The 22,557-nt window shown below is 40.7% G+C and overlaps 1 long non-coding RNA gene across 1 annotated transcript; it reads left to right on the top strand.

Annotated features, from left to right (window-relative positions):
- Positions 1–4,061: 4,061 nt before the first annotated feature.
- LOC124852447 lies at positions 4,062–4,558 on the top strand. The gene is made up of 2 exons (XR_007032965.1): positions 4,062–4,258; positions 4,494–4,558. It is a non-coding gene; the product is annotated as an uncharacterized LOC124852447 (long non-coding RNA).
- The last annotated feature ends 17,999 nt before the right edge of the window (positions 4,559–22,557 follow it).

Here is a 22,557-nt window from a genome sequence, read left to right as displayed (position 1 = left end):
GCTTGAGTGACTCGAATGAGCTTCCTGGGTTTTGTGTCGTAACAAGGCACTGGAAGTCTCCCTACATGGTCTTGGCCCACCCCCCACCTCCGTCCCCCCTCACTCATTTAGACAGGGTAAAAAGGGTGCTGTTTTAAATGATCCTTGTGGTATTTTGACCAAAGTATGTTACAGACATTTCATTAAGACCCCAAGGAACCATATCAACTTGTGGTAAAATGGGCATGCTATGTCCCCTTTAAGGCTCTGACTAGACATACTAAACTACGGTTAGCTGCAGTTGATGTTAACACTTCTGTTAGGAATAGTGTTGGAATAGTGTAAAAATGTGTTGCTAGGTTGAATTGTAATATTCAATAAAGAAAGAAAGCTCACCACAGCCGCTGATTCCGCTTTGTCAGCAGACAATATGCCCACAGCAGAGAGCACTGCTGTGGGCGATGACTTGGATGGAGAGGGAACAATTGACATAATTTGACCAGTGTCCTGTGGGGAAAGCTGGTCGCAAGGCAATTTTGACAAGGCATCACTAACTACTGTTATAGGAAAGGCCATTGAAAGGTGGACTGACTGGTGTTGCTAATTAGAAATAAAGGAATAAAATCTGACATGAGGTCTGCTGCGCCTGTCAGTACAGACTGTGTCTCTGAAGTGATTCCTGCAGTTTTGGATGAATATGATCCTTTCTTTAGAGTTGGTTTGTGTCACTGTTAAGAAGTGAAGCTAAATTTTCTACAAAAATCCTGAGGGATAGAGCGGGCTATGACTCTTAAATACCGGTCTCCATTTTGCCTTTATCAGACACACAGTCTGACAGCAATGACCGTTTACTTATTGGTGGGATTGGATTAACAATTTTGTCTATTCTCTTACATAAAATGAGGTAGCTTTTGGAGTGCGGTTCACTTTATCGTGGGCAATGATTTGGCTGTTAGCTTTGTTTGGGCTGACACCTTTCCGTCAATTGTGATTATACTTTGCTACGTTTGCCTGTTGCTTCTATTGTGAAAGCTCCTGTACATGACCAGAGATCTTGCCAGCCTGCGTGTTCACACATGCAATGGTAAGAGTCACCTGATGGAAGTGGCTGTGGAAATGATTTTGAGGGGCCATGGTGTAACATAGGTGACGACAGTGGCGGCTGGTGAAAAATATTCTTGTTGGGGCTGTGCTGTGTCATACTCCGTTTTCAGTAACCATCCCACTACGATTTAACAAAAATTGCAATAGTCAGTCAGTCAGTCATTTTTACACAAAAACAGCTAACAGCTAGTAAACTGGATACTGCACAAATTAACTTAAAAAACTAAACTTAGAAAACTAAATCAAAATAATATATAAAAAAATAATAATTATCAGCCGATTGATAAATATTGTAAATTATTATTAGTTGTTGCCCTTGTGCTCAGATAGTAAGTAGAGTATGCATCATTAGACTACAGACTGAGTCTGGTTACTAGTTGTAACACGTATCTGCGTCACCGTGGGTTCCTCGTCATGAACACAAGGGGGAATCAGGTAGGTTTCTTCTAAGTCTCTTTATTTTCCAATATTATCACACATACAAATATACAACACCAGACACGTCTCTTCGTTTGCTGTGTGCTGGTTCCTGGGCGACCCCCGCGCCCCAGCGCCCTACTGCTGATAAAGGGGAGAGAGTCATTAGTTGAACTGGAACACCTGTGTACAATCAGACTCTCTCCCTGGCACCGATCCCAGAACCCCATCTCCACTCCCTCCCTCCTGCAGCCGACGCTGACCACGCCCCACTACCACACTAGTGTTTACTAAGAACACATTCCTGAAACATATACAGTACTATTAACAAACACTATTAAGACAAAATCAAAGGAGGTGTCATATACTGCTGGATATCTTATGAGGTAAACTATACACAAAGAAAAATTGGGTGTGTTGTTGCCTGCTGCATGATGAGGTTCAACTGGTAAGCATAAGAGTGGACGAAGTATGCATCTCTGTAAACATCCAGTACCTTACGCTGTACTCCACCTGTTGCCCCCCTCATCACAGCAGCCCTGTCATAGGCCTGGGCGATCAGCCTGCTCTCTTGTCACTGAGCGAGCATAGTGCTCAGCCTCTCCAACAGCGCTGTGGCAATTGAGTCAGTGTTTGCTTCCTGAAGCGGGTGAAAACGTTGTCTCATCTGCATAGCGAGATAATCGGCATTGTGTACCTCATCCAGAATGCAATCTTCAAGAACTGACAGCATGCAGTCCAAAAGTTCCTTTTGCACTGTCTTTGATGTGACTTTAAATACGATAACTGTCTTGAGATGCTCCTCCAAGACAGTCTCCAACGAAGCCAGAAAATCGACCAAACCCCTGAAAACGCCCGGGTTGTCAGAGGAATCTGTCTCATTGTGGCCGAGCAAAGCCAGTTCGAATGCGCCGCAGAATTTGACACAGTCAACTTATCCACCTCTTCATTGTGTTTTCTCACCCCAATCCTGTGGCCTTCATCCAGCTGTGCAGCGATGTCAGTTGTGCCTAACATGGCTATAGCTTCATTGTATTTTCCATGTGTGCCCTTGTAGACTCATGATGTTTCTTTATTTTCTCAGATAAATGTTTCATATCTCTTACTCCAGTAACAGTCCATGCTGTATCTGCTCCAGCAGTTTTAAAAAGTAAAAATGTAAATCAAAAGACTGCATTTACATGACTGCATCCTGCTTGCCAAGCCTGTGTTATGCCCCAGGCACACCGAGGCAGAAGCTCCGCAAAGCACCACGATATGCTATCCGCTTTTCGGCACCCCTGTTTATCAATTGGGCTATTCACACTGGCAGCCACGAGCCCCGGCCGGCTCACGATCTGCAGCGATGGTTTTGGTATCTGTTCTATTTTTCCTGCTCGCCGCGAGTAATAATAATTCTTCTTCTTCTTTGTTCGATTCATTGGCGGGTGGCAACTACTGTGTCTTCTTATAATACATCTACCCATTTCCTTCGTCTATCAAATAAGATGCAGGGGTCAATCATATCAAGGAAGCTAGATTGGAAGGTTTCAAAAATGTTATTTCCTTCGACAGTGGCAAGAAGTTGCTTAGCCACAATCTTTTAGAGATTAAAGGTTGTTTTAAGATTGGTCTTTTTTAAAATTGGTTGGACACTAGCTGTAATCGGGAAAATAGCCTAGTGATGGTTAACTGTTAAAAATTTATAGTAACCAGGGCCCAATTGTTTCAGTTACGTCGAATAAAAGCCTAGTATGGATAATATCCATAGGACAGGACGACACCCTCATGTGTTATACTGTATTAACAATATCAATAAGAGAAATCGGGCTAAAGTGGCTAATTGTGTCAAGATGTGGGGAATCAACGTCAATAAATCGACAAAAATCGATGACAAAAATAGTCGCCGACGAATTCAATCGTCGATGATTCGTTGGTTACGTCATAGCGCGTGTTTTTCGTGCCGTGCAGCTGAACTAAACGTCGATTTACCGGAGGTGCTGATGGAAGTAGCTGAGGAGTGAGCCATCTCGCTCCCTTCCTATCTCTGAAAGTCGCGCATGTGCAATAGCGACAAAACATAGACCAATGGCAGCGTCCGTTGCAACACCATCGCGTACCAGAAAGTCGAAAGTATGGGAGAACTTCACCATTAACATAGCCCGAAAAAAAACTACCTGCAATATTTGTAAGGCGGACCTTGCTTTCCATGGAAGCAGGACACGAGCATTTGAACAGGAAGCACGTTTGACATCGTAACGTAGACGATGCAGACTCGCCTCGGTAAGATAGCCTGTTATCTAGCATGCTATATAAACGGAGTTGTCTTGGCAACTCCCTCAATACCTGTGTGCAGGATTCTAGAATCCATTACAAAAATATGGTTTAAACTTTTTTTTTAACGAGTTTAAAAGCGTAATGTTATCCTATTGCCTGACAAACGTCTCTTTTAATCACAATTATGCAGTCCGAAGAAGACTGTAGTTTTGTTTGTTGATGTTTTTATTGCTGATACTTTCCCTGTACTTTTGTTTACAGAAAAAATGGATACTTGATTTTAATTTATTTTTAGTATCAGTGTAAATGACCTATTAATGCCCTATTGGTTTTGATACATTTATTTTGAAATGGTTTAGACGGAAGGAGAAATATTATACTTTATTTTGAAAAGGTAGTTCCTGGAAAAACGGAAAAGATCGCTAAATGGCAGGTGTGCCTCGTTCTTTCATGAAAAAGTATTCCCATTATTTGTTAAGCACCTGGCTGAGAAAGGCACAAGGTTTGTAATTATTTCGTTTATTGTTATTATATAGGCTTAAATCTAAACGTCTTTGTAAGAAGTGTAAGGACACGTGTGTGTGTGTGTGTGTTTGTGTCTGTGTTAAATTTACAATGTGGGGCAAAGTATGCTCAAACTGAAACTGAATCATTCAAACTAGTAATTTGTCGTTATGCTTATGATAATATGATATGGAGTTTATAAGGAAGTCATATTTGTTTTGTTTTCCTCCTAGTTCTTACGGTGTGTTCATATATCACAGCATGTATGGAAATGGAAATAAAAGGATGTGAACCATCAGTCAAAGAATCAGACCATCATTCAGCCGGGGATGCTACAATCAGCACTTGGCCTGTTCTTGGTTCACAGGAAAAAGGGAAACTTGAATTTAAATTAATTTTTTTATATTAGCACTTTGCCTGTCCTTGGTTTTAAATGGACAAAAACTTGATTTTTCTTTGTTTTTGTATCAATAGTAGCCTAATATGCAGCAAAGTTTATTAAAATAAATTTTTGAATGAAGTATCGATCTTTATTGTCTCTACCTCTCTGAGAAGTGTGTTAAAAATGTCTTGCAATCTGCCTCACATTCAACAGGAACATCTTGGTGGCCAGGGCTTGTTAAAGGTTAAGGATGTAACAAGTATCAAACTCAGTGCTCCTCCCTTCCTGAGTGAGAGAGCTACGGTGGCCCTAGTAAGTCAAAATGTCTACGACAGCATCGAGCAGTCTTTTTTAGATTGATATATTCACAAATGTTAATTGTATGCTTAGTCTGTAAACTGATCTCCACTAATTTTATCTCAGTGGTAAGCTTCTCCACAGTCTTGACAAAACCATTTCCATAATCTCCTTGGTGTCATTTTCCATAGTTGTGTAGCTGCCGTACTGCGCGCAATGGCCGGGCGAGTCATTTCTGCCATCAGCTTTTTTTAAAAAAATTAGCGGGTTACATTAAATCAATGCCATTGCGTCAGGTATTCGGTGTATAAAACGAGAACGAAAATTCTCAAACCTAGGACCACAACGCCTTTCCCTTGAAGGCAACTGAGGGCCTCTGTCCTCCTCTCCTGCCGGTAGTCCTTTATGGTATCTACAGAGTATGTGTCCTGAATTGTGAAGAAGGTGTTCTTGTTCACCATCCCCATGTTCAGAAATTTTAACAAAAGGGCTACCTCTGCGTAGTTGTTCCCAGACAACAAAATGTTGGTGGACAGCAGAAAAACTCCAGCTTGAATCCCAAAATTCAGCAAAGGCTAGGAATTCCACTTCCACAAGCTTTGTTCATTGGAACAGACCTAAAAGTTAAAAAAGAAATTATATTTGACATGTACAGCATTTTCTTTCACGAAATGTATCTTTTCGTGCACATTCACAGTCTTATGATACAAATGTCTATACATAGCCATTCTATACTCATTGCTTTTCCCTTTGAGGTAATCTTGATGTCAAATGGGGCAACAAAATCACAAACCACACCAGTATTCAAAATGACTGTGCATTTTTCAACTGACAGGCGAAGACATGTAGCCAGTATTCTCAAGCTGTCCTCATAGGGAGGACAGCTTAAGAATCCTTGGGATAATGTTCATCGATCACAGGGCTGATCAGGAGGTTCTTCATGTGTGGGCTGGTCATGCACCGTCTCATCAATCCCAATAACTGGCAGTTGATCAGTAGATGGTGCCCTCTGTAATGCTCCACCCATTCTGCTGAGGCAGAACACAAAACTTAGGTGGAAAAAATTTTAATAAATGAACAAGACTTTACATAATAGCTTGGGAGATATTTAACAACAGCACACCTTATAGAAATTTGTGGGAGATATTCTTCATCAGAGTTGTCCTCCCCCTCTCTGGCTTCTTTTCGTTGGAAATCAGGGAAGCATTCATCTGCCCAAGCAATTCTGTAGAGAAAGACATATACACAAAACAGTTCTGTTAATAAAAATAAACATAATGCAAAATTTTACAATGCTTCATTTAAAAATACTTCTTACATGCTTTTCCACGGAACATTAAAAACCTTCTCCTTCATTCCCCTTTTTCCATTACCATGGAAATGTCTGGCACAACCAGGAAAATCATGTTTGCTTCGATCGGCTTTGATCAGCAATGATCGAATGGTTCAATGTTACTACACAAGGTTAAAACTAACCTGTACCTGGCTCTCCTGCTGGGCTATCTGTTTGTGTAGTGGTTGTTTTATTTCCCTGATGTGTAGCTCTGAGCAATCCTGGTTGCATTGGACTGCATAAACCAAATTTTTCTGTTTGTCTCTTGGTGTTTTGTCCTTCGGTTGAACAAGATTTTGCCATAGTGTGTTGCTAGGCTGGAAATGTAGAGGTGTGGTGGTGTAGAGGTCCAGTAGCATACGCACACTTCTACAGCTTCCGAAGATCCTATGACCTGGATGAGAATGAATGATTGATTCTTTTCTTCTATTGGTAAAATCCTTCTTCTTAGCAGAGCTGCACAAAGGTCATGATTCATCTCTCTCTACTGCTCTCGCTCACTCACTCGTGCCAGAACACGCACTCACACACAAACATTGTCAGACACATCTGTAAACTCAGACTAGCAAAAACAACACAATTAGTTTTTCGAATACAGAAATTATGTAAATTATATTTGCATATGGAGCGAGGAAGTGGATCTGATCACAAGTGGTCATAGGAGACACAGTCAGGATTCATTTTAATACCAGGTGTGCACAGATGAAAATAACGCTGTCCTCTTGAGATCAGATCTCTCAGGATGAATGTTAATACCAGGTCTGAACAGGACATGGTTTCAGCGAGGCCACAGATAAAACCATTCAAGGGACAATCATCACCAGCCTTTTTAAAGCAGATAGAGCTAATCACTTTGTAAAGAAAATACGATAAAGTATTGAGTTCTTTCTCTTCTGTGTAATGATACAAGGCCTCTGAGGTCTTGTAGCTGCAATGTTGCTTCTTTTTTTTTTCTGGTATCCATCCATCCATCCCTCCATCCAATTAACTGACATTGTTACCTCAGAATGAGCCCTATATATCTACAAATGGAGTGGTACCTCTTCCAATGACGTCATGTTTTACCACCATGTAGCCCAGAACAGACAAACCAAGAAATGGTTCAGGAGATGTTCAGGATATTTTGTTAGCTGAAGGCCACAGCACCGGGTGAATAGCAAAAAAAGCACTGAAAAGAGTTGTCATCGAGATTAGAAAAGCACTATATGAATACAGACCATTTACCATTCAAGGCAGGTCCAATGTTACATGCTTGGAAGGGGAGGGTCAGGTTAGGAGTATTCAGTATTCAGTTTGGATGCCATTAAATCCTCATCAAGGAACCTTGAAGTCAAAGTTACTTGGTCATTTACGGGTTGACTTTCAAAACATCTGAATTCCTCAGAGGAACCACAATGCTCAAAGACACATGGGTAGAGTTGTGCATCTTCACTAGCCTCACGATTCGATTACGATTCAGCATTCAACGATTCGATTCACAACGATGCATCTTGATGCACCTCGAGGCATTTCAATGAATTTCAATGAATCACATCCACAATTTTCATAAATTAATACAATCAGTCAGACAAACATGACATTTATTTAGATAGTGCTTTAAAAGGTATTATAGACTGTTGCTCTTATAACAATTGTGCCATAATTTACAAAATAAGGTTTTCAATTAAAAATGTACTGTATCAAGGGGGCCCCGTCTGGCCCCAATTGGCCCCCCTTAGCAGCCCCACTGCACTGAGGCGCATTACTCTGCGTTGGTCAACAAGTGACTCTGCTCCTCTGATGTTTTCTAATCGTCACACTTAGAACTGATCTTTATAAAAACCTGATGAATACATATTCATGTTTCTAGATAAACAGGGCGTCACTTCTTCTGCAACAATGAAGTTAAACACTGCGTTATGTCTTAACCCTGATGTCCTGACTGTGCGCTTCTCGTTGCAACGTAATCTGCGGGAAGAACTTCTGTAAGCAGGAGTGTGTTTGTGTGTGAGGGTGTCTCTGTCCCTCTTCAGACACAAACTGATAACCACATGTATTTAGTTATTAATCGATGATGTCGGATCATGAATCCGGATCGTTCCATCACTTTAACCCTGATGTGCTGACTGTGCAGGTCATGTTACGTCTCGTGTTGTGTAGCAGATTTAAACATGTGTCTCATAAACTCTAGAGCGAATCAAACAAACACAAAGTAAACATCAGTCCTGTACGTGTCTAGTAACTTGTGATCAGTGTGATGGAAGTTTTCTGGAAGCTGGTGAAAGGAGAACTCAGGCAGCAGCTGATGTCTTATGCAGAAGGGTTTAATGCAGGCTTGATGCACCAAGGAGACCAGGAGGTGAAACAATATACAAACGCTAACAGAGCAACATGAGCAATTGTCACCCCCAAGTCTGAAGATGTCTCCCACAGCATCCCAATTTATCTCCCTCACCTTGCGTCACCCATCCCAACAGCACATCCATGAAAGCATGCATACCTAACCTTTACGTCTAGCCACTGATGTAATATGCAGTTGGTGCCTCTCTGTCTGGGCATCTGAATTAGATATGAAAGTCCAGTGCTATAGCCCTTTATCTATAACCTGAACTTGGGCACTGCTTGGACAGAAGGGAGTATCTGTGGAATGAGTCGGGCTGTTCTCAGTTCATGGTGAACAGATTTACTGTATGAGGATGGTCAAAAAATCTCTCAAAATCAGTGCTGGTGTTTATTGTTAAAGTGTAAAGTGAGAGCAGGTGTGAGGAGGAGTAAGACAGACAGAGAATCTGATACAGGACGACCAGACCTTTTATGAGCGTCTGTCCTGGTCCTGAAGCAGCGCTGGTTATAATTTTACAGTGGCGGGACATTGCTAGAACAATGAACGTAGTAGACAACATGACTCAATCGTCCACCTCTGCATCGCGATGCATCCAAGAATCGAGACATTTCCACACCTCTACACATAGTTAGCACTTTTCTACTCTTACACACCTTATGTTATGAGCGTTTTGTTCTGAATACTAAACAGTCATGGTTCAAAAATATAAAGTCTCTAATGTTCAGACTGAAGAGTGCCATCAATGACATTGATATGACATAAAACAATAGGCGATTCATTCTGTGTGTTGGATTTGTTGGAACTGCAGAAACACTTTCACTTCTATCTTAATTACTCATCAACATCATGTGTCAAAGACTTGCCGTACTCTCACTGAGGCGTCTTTCTCACCTTCTACCTGCTGTTTTCTCACTGTGGATGTTTAACTGTAACTGTCATGGGGAAGCTCATGCCCTGAAGCCCAATTCATGCTTCTGCATCGAAGCTACGCCGTAGTCTACGCGTAGACGTGTACCCTACACAGAGCCCAAAAATGGAACTACGCGTTGAGGTGACGCAGAATGCAAGAGCTGTGATTGGTCCGCTGTGATTGGTCCTAATTTTTTAATTGAGTTGAAGAAGCAAACACAGACGACGCCTTTCTTTTTTTTTTTTGTTGCAGTTTTGACAGTTACAGCCATGACACACTCACTCAGGGGCGGATCTTTAATCTTACTTTTGGGGCAACGATAAACAGAGAAATTTCTCAAAAGCAATTCTTAGAGGGGACACCAAAGGGGACCACCGAATGTACTGTATAATATGCTCAAAAAAATATCAGCTGAAAAAAGAATGCACTTAGTACCTAATTGTTTTGGGTAAGTTGATCTTAAATACAGTATTAAAGAACTATTACTCCATTATCATCTATTAAAAAAATCACATTTTGTGACATAAAAACACATCTGACATTTTTAACAAAGCAAACAGCTCAAAAATCGGTTGAAAATTCATAGAGTTATGAACGTTTTAATTATGGATAGACTTCCTGTCTCAAATGTGCTTTAGAAGAATCAAGGCGGGCTGGGTTAGATTCAAGATTCAACAATGAGGTAAACCAATATGTGGTCTGGTTAAATGTAAATGTGTTTCATTCTATTGAGTGATAGAATTAAAGCAACGTGTCTGACACATCCTTTGTTTTTAGTTAACTGTGAAGCTGTTACTTTCAGGGAGTTAGTCAACACAGAGATCCCATTGCTCTGAGAGAGAGAGAGCATGTGTGAGAGACACTGGAGGGGAGGGGGAGCAATGAGCAGTGGACTGAACCACTGTGAGGCAAGGAGACGGGGGCTGCAATCGGTCAAAGTTTAATCGGTTTATTTTGCGTACATATTGACCAGATTCCTCTGTCCCCCCGGAGAAATCCGCCCCTGCTCTAAGTGTTTGGGTAGAGATATTTCCAGCAGTGTTTAACATGTTTATCAGCCATGTCCATAAATAGGGGTGTTTCCAGTGGAATTGTCGGAGTGATGTATAGAGTGAGAGTGTTTCGTTTTTTGCTGTTAAAGCTGCCTTTTAAAAGAGCAAACCGGTTTTAAAATAGCTGGAAATGTAATTATTGGTGATAAGCTATTGTATTAAAATAAAGCTGTCCTGGTGAATAATTTGCAGGAAGTAATTGATGTATAAAAGACTGAGGGCTGGAGAGGCTCCATCCACTCCTGGATCGAAAATATTAAACAAATCTAATTTTAAAACTATGAAACCACATTGTATATTAGGCAGATGTAACCATGACTATACAATCGACCTCTATGGGATATTTGCATCATCAGACACCATGAAATGTTTTGGCTGTGGTAAAGAGGGACATCTCAAAGTAAAGCCGAGCACCATGTCTCTAACAAGGGAGCTTCTGATGTAACTGAGAACCAGAATGAGACAGAGACAAGGAGACAAGACAGTCAGGACAGTGTGGTGGGACAGGAGGAGACAGGTGAAGAACAAAACAATTAAATTATTTAAATGGTTTTTACTGTTGAGTACAAGTGTTAAACTAAATGACAACATTGCTACTTTATTTTATCTTGCAGTGTTTTAATTGTCTAATTTATAAATTGTCTTTCTCAGCAGTAGAGACATTTAGTCTGTCAGTTCTCTTGTAATGACATGCCTGAGGTTTTCTTTCCGCATTTGACATCTCTAAGTTCCTGAGGGAGAGCTGGAATTAGTCTGTCTCCGCATCATGCCTTTAGGTGCTACCATTGTGGATAATAACAAGCACAGTACACATTGAAAAATGTCTATAAGCTGTTGTGACTATATACATACAACAATGGCTCCTATAGACTGAAATGCGATGCAGTCGCATTACATTTATCATGTGACATGTACTTTAAATGAGGCTGGCCATGTCCACATAATGGGACACATTGTGAGGTGAATTGTATTGTCTTTTGAAAGAGCACTGGTGATTCATAGAAATATTTTCAGTGCCTTTTATTTTAGACGATCATTGGAAATCAGTTTTGTTCAAGAACGTTGTTTTTATATATACACTTTTTTTCTTCTTCCAGATATAGCAGCAAAGACTGTCTAATGGAAAGCCACCACATTGAGCTGATTGGATGATTAGTCCATTGTCTGAACATGCAGTCCCCTGAGAGAAAAGATTTCTCTCTGCTCTCTCTTTGTCCGGCACAAAGCTATACATCGTGAGCCATCTACAAGCGGCAGTAATCAAGTGGCTGAGTACACAGCAAAGAAGAAAGACCAGGACACTGGCACTGTTGGTACAACTGGCTCTAAATAAGCTTTAATCACGGCGCCGTTTCTCAATTCTTATTTTACTAATTGATTATAGCACTGAATTAGTTTGGATGTATGAGCTTCTACAATGAGCAGCCAAAGGAAATGAACTGCTCATTAACAGCGGGAATATCTATCACACTGGATGACCAGTATTGTACATTTGCTTGCAGAGTGACACTGGTTTTGAATTTAATGAAAATGTGCCTGATGTAAGGTAAGGAAAGGCACTGTCAATAACATGATTGGTGCCCATGGTTATTCTACAGTCGTATCTCCCCGGCTGAAGGGAAACTAAGAGCAATGCAGATCAAACAATGCTCAGTAAGTGAGTGAATAGTAATGAACAATGAATTTCAAAATGTAAGATGTTATTTAGCCTTTAGAATTAACTGTACATGTTACATCTGGACTATAGTAACCTAAAAAACCCACAGCATTTGTTTGCACTTGGTTGGACTCTCTCTTTCAACAATGGGCCTCATGCAAGAACCATTTGTACAATCAGGTTTGTTCTTACTTTTTTTCTTGCAAGTATGAGAAAGTCGATATATTACAAGAATAGTCATAATTCTACGAGAAAAAAGTCATAATATTACGAAAATAGAGTTAATTTTTACAGGAATAAACTAGTAATTTTTCGAGAAAAAGTTGTAAAATACAAGAATAAAGTTGTAATTTTAAGTTACATGTTATTTAAGAAAAGCAGCCTGGGTTAAAATGACAAGCGTGAAGCATATTGTTAAACTATAACTCAGTATATGTTTAACAAATAACGAAATACTAAATCTTTTGGCACATCATCAAATACTTGAGAAATTAATTTTTAATCAATAATCCCTGTAGATCAATGATTTTTATATTTTATCTCCTTTTCCGGTTTCACAACAAGTGTTATTTTGGTTTAATTCTAACTTTCATAACCACAAGCAATCAAATTATTTATCTGTTAAAAAGGGTATACCACAAGGATCTATATTAGGTCCTTTACGTTTTTCTATATTTATAAATGATCTTCCAAATGTTTGTTCTAATTACTTTGTTCATTTGTATGCAGATGACTATTTGTAAAACTGATTCTAATGTAATTTAAATTCAATGCTCTCTCCAATCACAGTTTTCTGCAGTTCAGAGATGTTTTTTAAATAATAATATTGTTTTAAACAACATAAGTCTTGCAGTATGTTTTTTGGTATCCAACATAGTCTTAAACTTCTACTTCTACTAAATTGGCTCTTCATTTTACTGATGGTCTCTACTTAATCAAGTTGATAAATTTGAATACTTGGAACATTGGATTGTTTCTGAACTTTCTTTTCGGTCTCATATTGATTTTATCAGAAGTAAAGTAAACGCCAGTCTTAGAATATTACATAGATCAATAAATTGTTTTACTCTTCAAGTAAGAAAACATGTTGTGCAACAACTTTTATTTCCCATTATTGATTATGGTGAAATTAATAATTTGCCTAATTCACCCATTGTCAGACAAAATAACCACACAGACTCTTTTGTGGAGGAGGAAATGGCTGGTAGTGGTCGACTGCAAGGTGGTGGTGACATCAGTGTGCCATTCATAGGGGGTAAGTAGTTTCTCATGAAACAATGGGCCTTATTCCCCATTTACCATTCACTAGAAGAAATTTCTTCTTAAAACCACTTATGCACTTTTTACGAAGATTCTGTGATACACCAACGTCTTCTTATTTGGGATTTGTTCTTATGTAAGAACAGAATCTACGCACACTTTAAAAACTGAAATGCTTGTGTAAAATAATCAGTTATTGGTAAATTATTTTTAATTCTTCAGTTGTATAATAAGATTTAAATTGCCGTAATGTTTTATTATTCTTATTATATAAGACTTTATAAGATTCAATCCATATTATATATTTTTTTAAACACATGAACATGTTGAAGAGGAGAATATTTGGTCACAAAAAAAGTCACCCATCTTTAGGTTTTACACACTGGTGTTTACCTATTGAATGTGTCACATGATCTAGGGTTTTACAGCCTGTTAATTCTATATTGAAAGTTTATTACTGTTCTGAGACGAGAGATGGCTCAGGAGATGCAACCACACCACACGGTGCACAATTCTCCCGGGTCTGTGGATGCAGAGCCCCTTGTGTACTCACTGTGCGGGACCTGAACCTCAATATGATTCAAAACATTTTGTGTGAACCTGGTCCGGTGTGTCCGGTCCTGATGGATGCCGTCAGGCTCACCTAGGCACTGCAGGGTTCACCTGCAGTGCTGTGTTTCCAATGATGTGCAGCTCCAGCTCAGATAACTCTGTAAACCTTCCTTTTCTTTTCCTTTCCCTCTCTCTCTTCTGTTTGACAATATTTATTTTGACTTCAAACCTGAGATTAAACAATTTTTTTACTTCAATAATGAGACTTTCTACAGATACAGCTTTTACTGAATGTGTAAGTGCATTGTTTTTTGTGGAATTTTATGTCCACTGCTGACACTACAATATTACAACTTTTTGTATGGTTTGAGTCCGGTGCAGTGCTGTCTTTAGATTTTTGTTCCATCATTCCTGGCTCCTTAAATGTTCTTTTCAGTTCAGGAACAACACAAGGGTTAAAAGTATCATCTCATTCAGCTTGAGCTCAATTTAATGGTCGTAATGTGCGCTGAAGGTTTGACTGCTCTTGTAGCTTCAAGGAGGTTCGGAAACAAACTCTGCCGCTTCTCCAATTTTTTTACTTGCTTGATCATAACTCCCTTAAGCGGAAGACATGTACATCTTGTGGCCCTTTCTTTTTCAAGAGCAGAACCAATTTCAGCAGCTCTCTTCCTTTCTTTTTCAAAGGCAGAGGCAGTGTGTTTGCTTCGCTCCTCCAAGACAGCCCTTTGTATCTTTTCCTGTTTTAGGGCATTTTCAAGTTGGGCCTGTCTTGTCTTGCTCTCTGACTGTTGTGCTTTGAACTTATCGACCATATATTGGAGCTTAGCAATCGTAGCTTGATTCTTAGAGATGAAGGCTTTCTCCTTCTTCAGTTCTTTCTTCTCTGTCTTTCTGGCTGTACCTTCGAGTGAGCTGACTCTCACCTAGAGCATCCTCAAGTTCACCTTGTAGCTTCTTGTTCTCAGAAGCCAGTTGGTGAATTTCCTGAGTCAGCTGGTCCAGTTTATCTGTGTCCTCATGGTGCTGGGAGATGACAGCCTGATGAGCAAGGTCTTTCTCACGTAGAGCATCCTGAAGTTCATATTGTAGCCTCCTGATCTCAGAAGCCAATTTGTGATTTCCCAGAGTCAGCTGGTCCAGTTTATCTGTGTCCTTATTGTGCTGGGAGATGGCAGCCTGATGAGCAAGGTCTTTCTCATGTAGAGCATCCTCAAGTTCACCTTGTAGCTCCTTGATCTCAGAATCCAGTTGGTGATTTTACTGAGTCAGTTGGTCCAGTTTATCTGTGTCCTCATGCTGCTTGGAGATGACAGCCTGATGAGCAAGGTCTTTCTCACGTAGAGCATCCTCATGTTCACTTTGTAGCGTCTTGTTTTCAGAAAAAAGTAGGTGATTTTCCAGTCAGCAGGTCCAGTTCCTCCTCCTGCTGGGATATCGCAGCCTGATGAGCAAGGTCTTTCTCACGTAGAGCATCCTCAAGTTCACCTTGTAGCATCTTGATCTCAGAATCCAGTTGGTGATTTTCCAGAGTCAGCTGGTCCAGTTTATCTGTGTCCTCATGGTGCTGGGAGATAACAGCCTGATGAGCAATGTCGTTCTCGCGTAGAGAATCCTGAAGTTCATATTGTAGCTTCTTGTTCTTAGAAGCCAATTTGTGATTTTCCAGAGTCAGCAGGTCCAGTTCCTCCTGCTGCTGGGAGATGACAGCCTGATGAGCAAGGTCTTTCTCACGTAGAGCATCCTCAAGTTCACCTTGTAGCATCTTGATCTCAGAATCCAGTTGGTGATTTTCCAGAGTCAGCTGGTCCAGTTTATCTGTGTCCTTATTGTGCTGGGAGATGGCAGCCTGATGAGCAAGGTCTTTCTCATGTCGAGCATCCTCAAGTTCACCTTGTAGCTCCTTGTTCTCAGAAGCCAGTTGGTGATTTTCCAGAGTCAGCTGGTCCACTTTATCTGTGTCCTAAGGCTGCTGGGAGATGGCAGCCTGATGAGCAAGGTCTTTCTCATGTAGAGCATCCTCAAGTTCACATTGTAGCCTCTTCTTCTCAGAAGCCAATTTGTGAATTTTCCGACACAGGCGGATCACATTATCTGTTTTCTTATGCTGCTCGGAGAAGGACGCCGGATGAGCAAGGTCTTTGTCATGTAGAGCATCCTGAAGTTCACTTCGTAGCTTCTTGATCTCAGAATCCAGTTGGTGATTTTCCAGAGTCAGCTGGTCCAGTTTATCTGTGTCCTCATGGTGCTGGGAGATGACAGTCTGATGAGCAAGGTCTTTCTCACGTAGAGCATCCTGAAGTTCATATTGTAGCTTCTTCTTCTCAGAAGCTAGTTTGTGATTTTTTTCTGTCTTCTGATTCAGGATGATAATAGTGTCTTCACCAAACTCTAGAGCATCCTCAAGTTCATCTTGTAGCTTCTTGTTCTCAGAAGCCAGACGTTGGTTTTCCTGAGTTAGACGGATCAGTTCTTCTCCGTCCATCTGCTGCTGGGAGACTCCAGCCTCATCACACCTCTGGAGTTTGCAGTTCTTTGCCTGCTCCCTTTGTGCCTTCATGTGCTGAATCTCCTGTCACAGACTGGTTGTTTGAGCTTGTTCTTGCTTCAAGTCCACCTCCACTGCAGCTCTGGCTTCTTTCTCTCTGTGGGGCTTCTTGGAAACCACCTGCACTCGCCTGCTCTGATTCACTTCCCTGTGAAACAAAACAATTATTACTCTTGTGCTTTTGTAGCTGAACCAATTTAACAAAATTGGGGGTGAATTATCTTATACATTTCGCACAGAATTATGGAAATAGTCAATTATTGAAATGGAGTCAATAATACTTCAAGCTCTATAATCGTCTCTATTTTTTCCTCTTTGTCTCCAGTCTCTTCAACTTCCTCTCTAGTGTCCTCCTCAAATTCCTCCTCACTCTCCTCTATAATAACTTCTAGTAAATCGATCCTCCAATGAGTGGCCATTGGGACATACAGCATCTATTTTCTATCTTACTTCTTCTTCCTCTTTTATATGGTTTATTGACAAGGGGCAACCAACATAGGAGATCGATCAACATCATGCTTTAAGATCTTTAGTTCTATGATTCCTTTGAAGTGGACATATTCTATGTCTCTCTCTCTGTCCGTGGAGTGTGTGAGTGTGAGCTGGTTGTGGTGTGAGCATAGACTGTGTATATATAAGGGTGTGAGCGACTTCTTGAACTTTTCTTTCTTTCTCTCTTTATTTGTTTTTCTCACGCTGAATCTCACACGTGAATCTATCGGTGTTTCGGGTGTGATGGTGTTCGGTAGTGGGGCTACCGGCTTGGAGGTGGGGCAGCATGCCGGTGGTGGAGGTGGGTGAAGCAGTTTGTGAAGCTCACTCGCCGTCACGCAGTCAAGCTGGTGCCGGCAGTGAGCCGCTCGGTGGAGGAGGCAGGGTACGCGGTCGGGCGGGTGGCTGTCAAGTCGGCATGAATGGAGCCAAAGTGATTTTTCTGGATAGTCCGGATAAAGTGCGGGACGTGGTGGAATCAGGGCTCGTGATTCACGAGGCGTTCACTCCGGTTCTCCCGCTAGTTAGTCCCTCTCATGCTCCCTCGTTCATTAAAAAGGAAGTGTTGGCAAAAGAGCTGTCCCGGTACGGACACATCATGTCCCCGGTAAAGATGGTGTCTGTTAAACCTCACCTTTAACTTCAACACCGACAGCTTTAACTACGTAGTTTTCGCGACGACGGAGACTATGAAATGTTTCGGTTGCGGTGTAGAGGGACATTTAAACTGAACTGTCACCACATCCTCATGGACTTTTAATAACTCACAATATTGCAGCTCACATCATTTAAACTGAGTTACATATGGCAGAAACAAATGTTAATGTTGATTAAATTTATATTTACCTGTCTGTCTTATTTGTGACAGCACTTAAGGCTCCCTGTAGATCCTTTTCACCAAAAAAAAAAATCACACCACTCCAAGCCTTAAAGGAGAAGCTGTCCTTGAAATTCCCAGTAGTAGGCATGCTGCGACTTCAAGACAGGTGAGCCAACCTTCATACAAATTAATTTACAATCCACAAAGCATGACACATTGGCACAAACCAAAAAGTGGGTGCTCAAGAGGGTCAAACATGCTGCTGTCGGGTGAGGATGCAAGCCAAGGGACATGAGGGTGTATCACAGGGCCACAGGGGGAGTAGTTTGTTTTTCAACTTGTCATTCTCAATCGCTGCTTCCATCTCCATCTCTAGTCCCCTCTTCATTTCAGCCGTTGGTGTCGTGCCTATTAAGATTCTCTCAGCCAGATAAGTTGTCGAAGAATAGGCCCCGAACAGGGCAAGCCTCTCTGAACCTGGATTAGGTCAGTTTTGGTTTGCCTCTTTAATTTTCTGAGCTGTCTCAAATAAGACTTTATGTGAAGCTCATCATGCAGACTTAGGACAAAGGAGCATCCTTGTAGGCTCTGTTCAAGCCTGTAATCCTCCAGGGGGAGTAAAGGGAGTTGTGGAGCATCTTGATGATGGCTTATGTGACATGCTGTCACTGGGGGCTGTTGGTAAGGGTCTACCAGCTTGCACAGGTCCAAAGTGGGAGACAACCAATAGTTTATCTGCAGACATTCCCATAGTGCAGACCAAAAGCCTACATAGGGGGTCAAAGTTTTTGTATGCTTCTTCAACCTGGAGCAAATGAGGTCAGGGAGAGGCCCTGCTAGGGCCTTGTAGAGTGTGCTTCTGTTAAACAGAAAGTCAGAATTTACAACACGGTAATGAATAACTGGTGTATTCCACATTCCCTATACTAATTTGTTAATATTTAATAAAAAGTGGATAATAATTGAATGTATAAAACCATATACGCTACAGTTGTTACATTATAGTTTACATGATAATTATATTGTCATCATTGATTAAGTGTAGTTATCTTAAATGATTTTAATATTGTTTTAATCTATACTATTGTGAATAACTGATATGGTACTGCTATTGATCAAAATTACAAGGATAACATTTTTAGTGTTTATAGTAACAGTCTGGCGTTGACAGGAAGTGAACCCACGGGCAGTGTGGAAAGTGGAAGTAAGTCACACTACATTGTGCAAGTAGAGAATTGTGAGGATGAAGACGTTTATCCGACGGTTAAAGAGGAGAGCACCTCCACATGGTGAACCAGGAGGTGGTGAACCAGGAGGTGTTAATACTATCTGGACAACAATCTCTTTTTATCCTTGCCTCAGCAGCTGCTCAGAAGAAGGACAATTTGCTCTTGTGAAACAATAAACAACAAGTTACTGTGTATAACATGTGCAAAGCATTTTCCTTCTTGACTTTCTGTTGCGTGAACAGCCTCCAGAATGACATTCAAATTGGCCACCAAGGCACAGTAGCCTGGAATGACTCCAATGAAATGAATTTGAGATAAACTATTTCCTATCATTAAATGCTTGCTGTTGTAACTTAGGAAGGAAAAATAAAACTTTGAGAGAAATGTTTCTTGTGGTGACTCAACGGTTTTTCCTCTTCAATAGTTCACTTCTTTTGTTATTGGTTTAATGTTGATTTCATGCAGATAGACAATTCAAGTTAGTTCTGTTGTAAGAGATGTTTCTAGACAGATACATGCATATGATCACATCACACCTTTTTTATTATTCTCACATCGGCTCCCACTTTGATTGGGATTGATTTAAAAATGTTAATTCATTATTAAGATCTTCATGGCCCGGCTATATCCATGATCCCATCATTCCCTATTTACCTCAGTGCAGCTTGCGATCTTTGGGTAAGGGTCTTCTGTCACTTCCTGAATCTAGGCTGAAAACTATAGGGGGGACAGAGCGTTTGCCATCAGGGCCCCAAGGGTCTGGAATGATTTGCCTAAGGAAGTGAGCCTGTCTGAGAAGCTATTTTCATTTAGGTCTCTGCTAAAGGGGTGATTTTTTTCCTGCATTTGCTGGGGCTGATAGGCTATTATTAATCTTTAGCACTATTCAAAAGGGTCAGTCCAGGCTGGGAGATAGTACATTTCTAACAGAGGGGTACTAACGAGTTCACTGAACTTAACGTCAGCAGAGCAGAGAGGGGTTAGATTTTTCAAAAAGGATTTTAATGAATGATAAAAACGATTATTTCATGGTTGGTATTTGAGAGAAATTTAAAGCAGACATGTAGTCCCCAGCCACTGTTGTCCTCTCCTCTCCTGCTGTTGAAAATGTGTGTTCATGCTGGGACAGCAGTGAAAGACAGGTGTGTTTTAATTTGACCATATGTGTATGTTGTTCTCCCGATGTATTGTCTTCCTGTGTAGTTAAAGGGAGACACTGCATGGACATGTGATAATGAAGTGCTTTGACCTTCAATATGAAATTCTAAACCAGTACACCTTTTGTCAGACTCAGTGAATACTTCTTGCTGTCCTATTTGTGTGTGTTGATAATAAATCGAAGATTCTCACACAGCTCTGGTTCTGAAAAGGTGGCGCAGATCAGGCCACACAACACTGGAGCGTTCATGCTCGTGCACAGCACAGAAGAAAAAGAAGAGGGGAGATTAGGGGGTGGGGGGCAGTTGGAGGAAGAGATGATAAATATGAATGATGCTGGAAGCATTTGCTCTCCACATGGGCTGACATTTCTTGATAATTCCCATCAGGGTTGTCAAATGTCTCGCAGACCCCCTGTTATCCCAGATCAAACAATGCACCAGATAGATGCAGCCCCTTGGCTCACTGCATTCACCTGAAAATAGAGATGTTCCTGACGCCTGTGTCGAAACACACACATCAGGCATCTGCACCACAGCAACACCTTTGTAAATGTTTTAATAGAGAACAAGTGTTAGGAGGTATAAATTGTGTTTCACTCCCCTTTTGTTGAAGCAACACAACATTAGTGTTTCTGATGGAAGATGTGCTCCTCTTCACTTCTCCTCTCCTCTCATCCAGTGATAGCAGTTTATTGTTGAGTAGTTTTCTGCTGCCTACAGTAATTATGTTGACATGTTTGACCCCAATACTATGCTGAAGTCTAATTACTCAACTGACTCGCTTCACTGCTTCTGTGTTTGTACATTGTGTGTAGAAAATAAACATTTGTATTGCTTCTATTGGGATTACCTGCCGTTATTTTAAGACATCAAAACTGTATTGAATAACTGAAAATACAAAATGTGATAAATACATTTCTTACAATACAATTCTAAATAAGTGGTCTTTACAATTTTGTATCTTTAGTATTTTGCTGAATTTCCAGACTGTAGAGTGGATCTGCACTTATTCATATTTGTATATGTAAGTTAAGTATACTTTAAACTGTTCACAGTTAATATGTTAAATTTCAACCTAATATTGGCTTTAGTGATATAAAAAAACTGTTCTTATTGTTGGCTGTTTTGTGCCATAACGATACTCAACCTTAGCTTTACGACTGTTTTTGTATCTTTGTATTAGATCTGATGAGTCCTTTATGCCTGCTGCTAGCTAGAGGATTTTTGAAACTTAACTGATTCTTACTATTCAGAGTCCTGATAAACTGATTACATCCATCATTGGGTGCATCATTAATACTGTCTTTACATCTCACACATCAGAGGATAGTGAAGTTTGTTCACTAACTTCTTCTGCCCATGATCTTCTCAGCCATACTTAGCCTTCTCAGTACATAGTGATAAGATAAAATACGTCTCTGTGCTGCTGAATTTATATTTGCATATTCAACTCGAAACAATGTCATTTACACTGTTATTTAAGACTTAATGTCCACTACTGGAGGTGGCAATACTAGCGGACGTAGCCACACGATGATGTGCCCGAAGGTACGTAAATGCACCACCGAGGAGGCTATCAGAGGACATTCAGGCCGAAAACCAGCGTAAATGACGTCTTTTCGAGTCGAATATGAATGTCGGGGCTTCCGGACGCTTGGATGACACCACACAAGCAGTATGGAGGCGTTTTCTGTTTTTTCTGTTTTATTACATCTGAAGAAGAGGTCGCAATTGACTTCAAATGTATTGGATTCGGCTGCAATGCTCTTTACCCCTGAGACTCCACAAGTGTGTTGTGGACTCAAAAACTTCACCCACCCCTCCATCTGCATAGTGGTGAGTAGATAATGAGTGAATTTAAATTTTTCGGTGAACTATCCCTTTAGGGCAGCAACCAGGCTAATATTGTCTGCCTCCGTGACCATAGAAAGTACACTGCTGCAGTTGAACTACGTCCCTCTCAGCTCACCAGCAATATGACTTATTACATTATTACATTAAAAAGCTAAAAGGCAAAGCTGAGACAGTTTGTAGAGACACACAGGGCATTACTGGCTCATTAGCCAGGAATCAGTTAATCTTTTAAAGACTAGCACATAGCTTTCATTTTTCAGAAACCCTGTCAGCGTCAGTATGGAGCCAGGGATGACGAGCATAGCGACCCAAAGGCAAATTAAAATTCAGCAGCACAGAGACGTATTTTCTCTTATCACTATGTACTGAGAAGGCTAAATATGGCAGAGATTCAGGCCGGCCCTATGTCAGAGGACGTCATTTGAGTA

Source organism: Hippoglossus stenolepis, chromosome 9, assembly GCF_022539355.2.
Source record: "Hippoglossus stenolepis isolate QCI-W04-F060 chromosome 9, HSTE1.2, whole genome shotgun sequence".
In the NCBI taxonomy this organism is placed as follows: domain Eukaryota; kingdom Metazoa; phylum Chordata; class Actinopteri; order Pleuronectiformes; family Pleuronectidae; genus Hippoglossus; species Hippoglossus stenolepis.
Note: the sequence above shows the minus strand (reverse complement) of the source record. Positions and strands in the feature narration are given on the sequence as shown.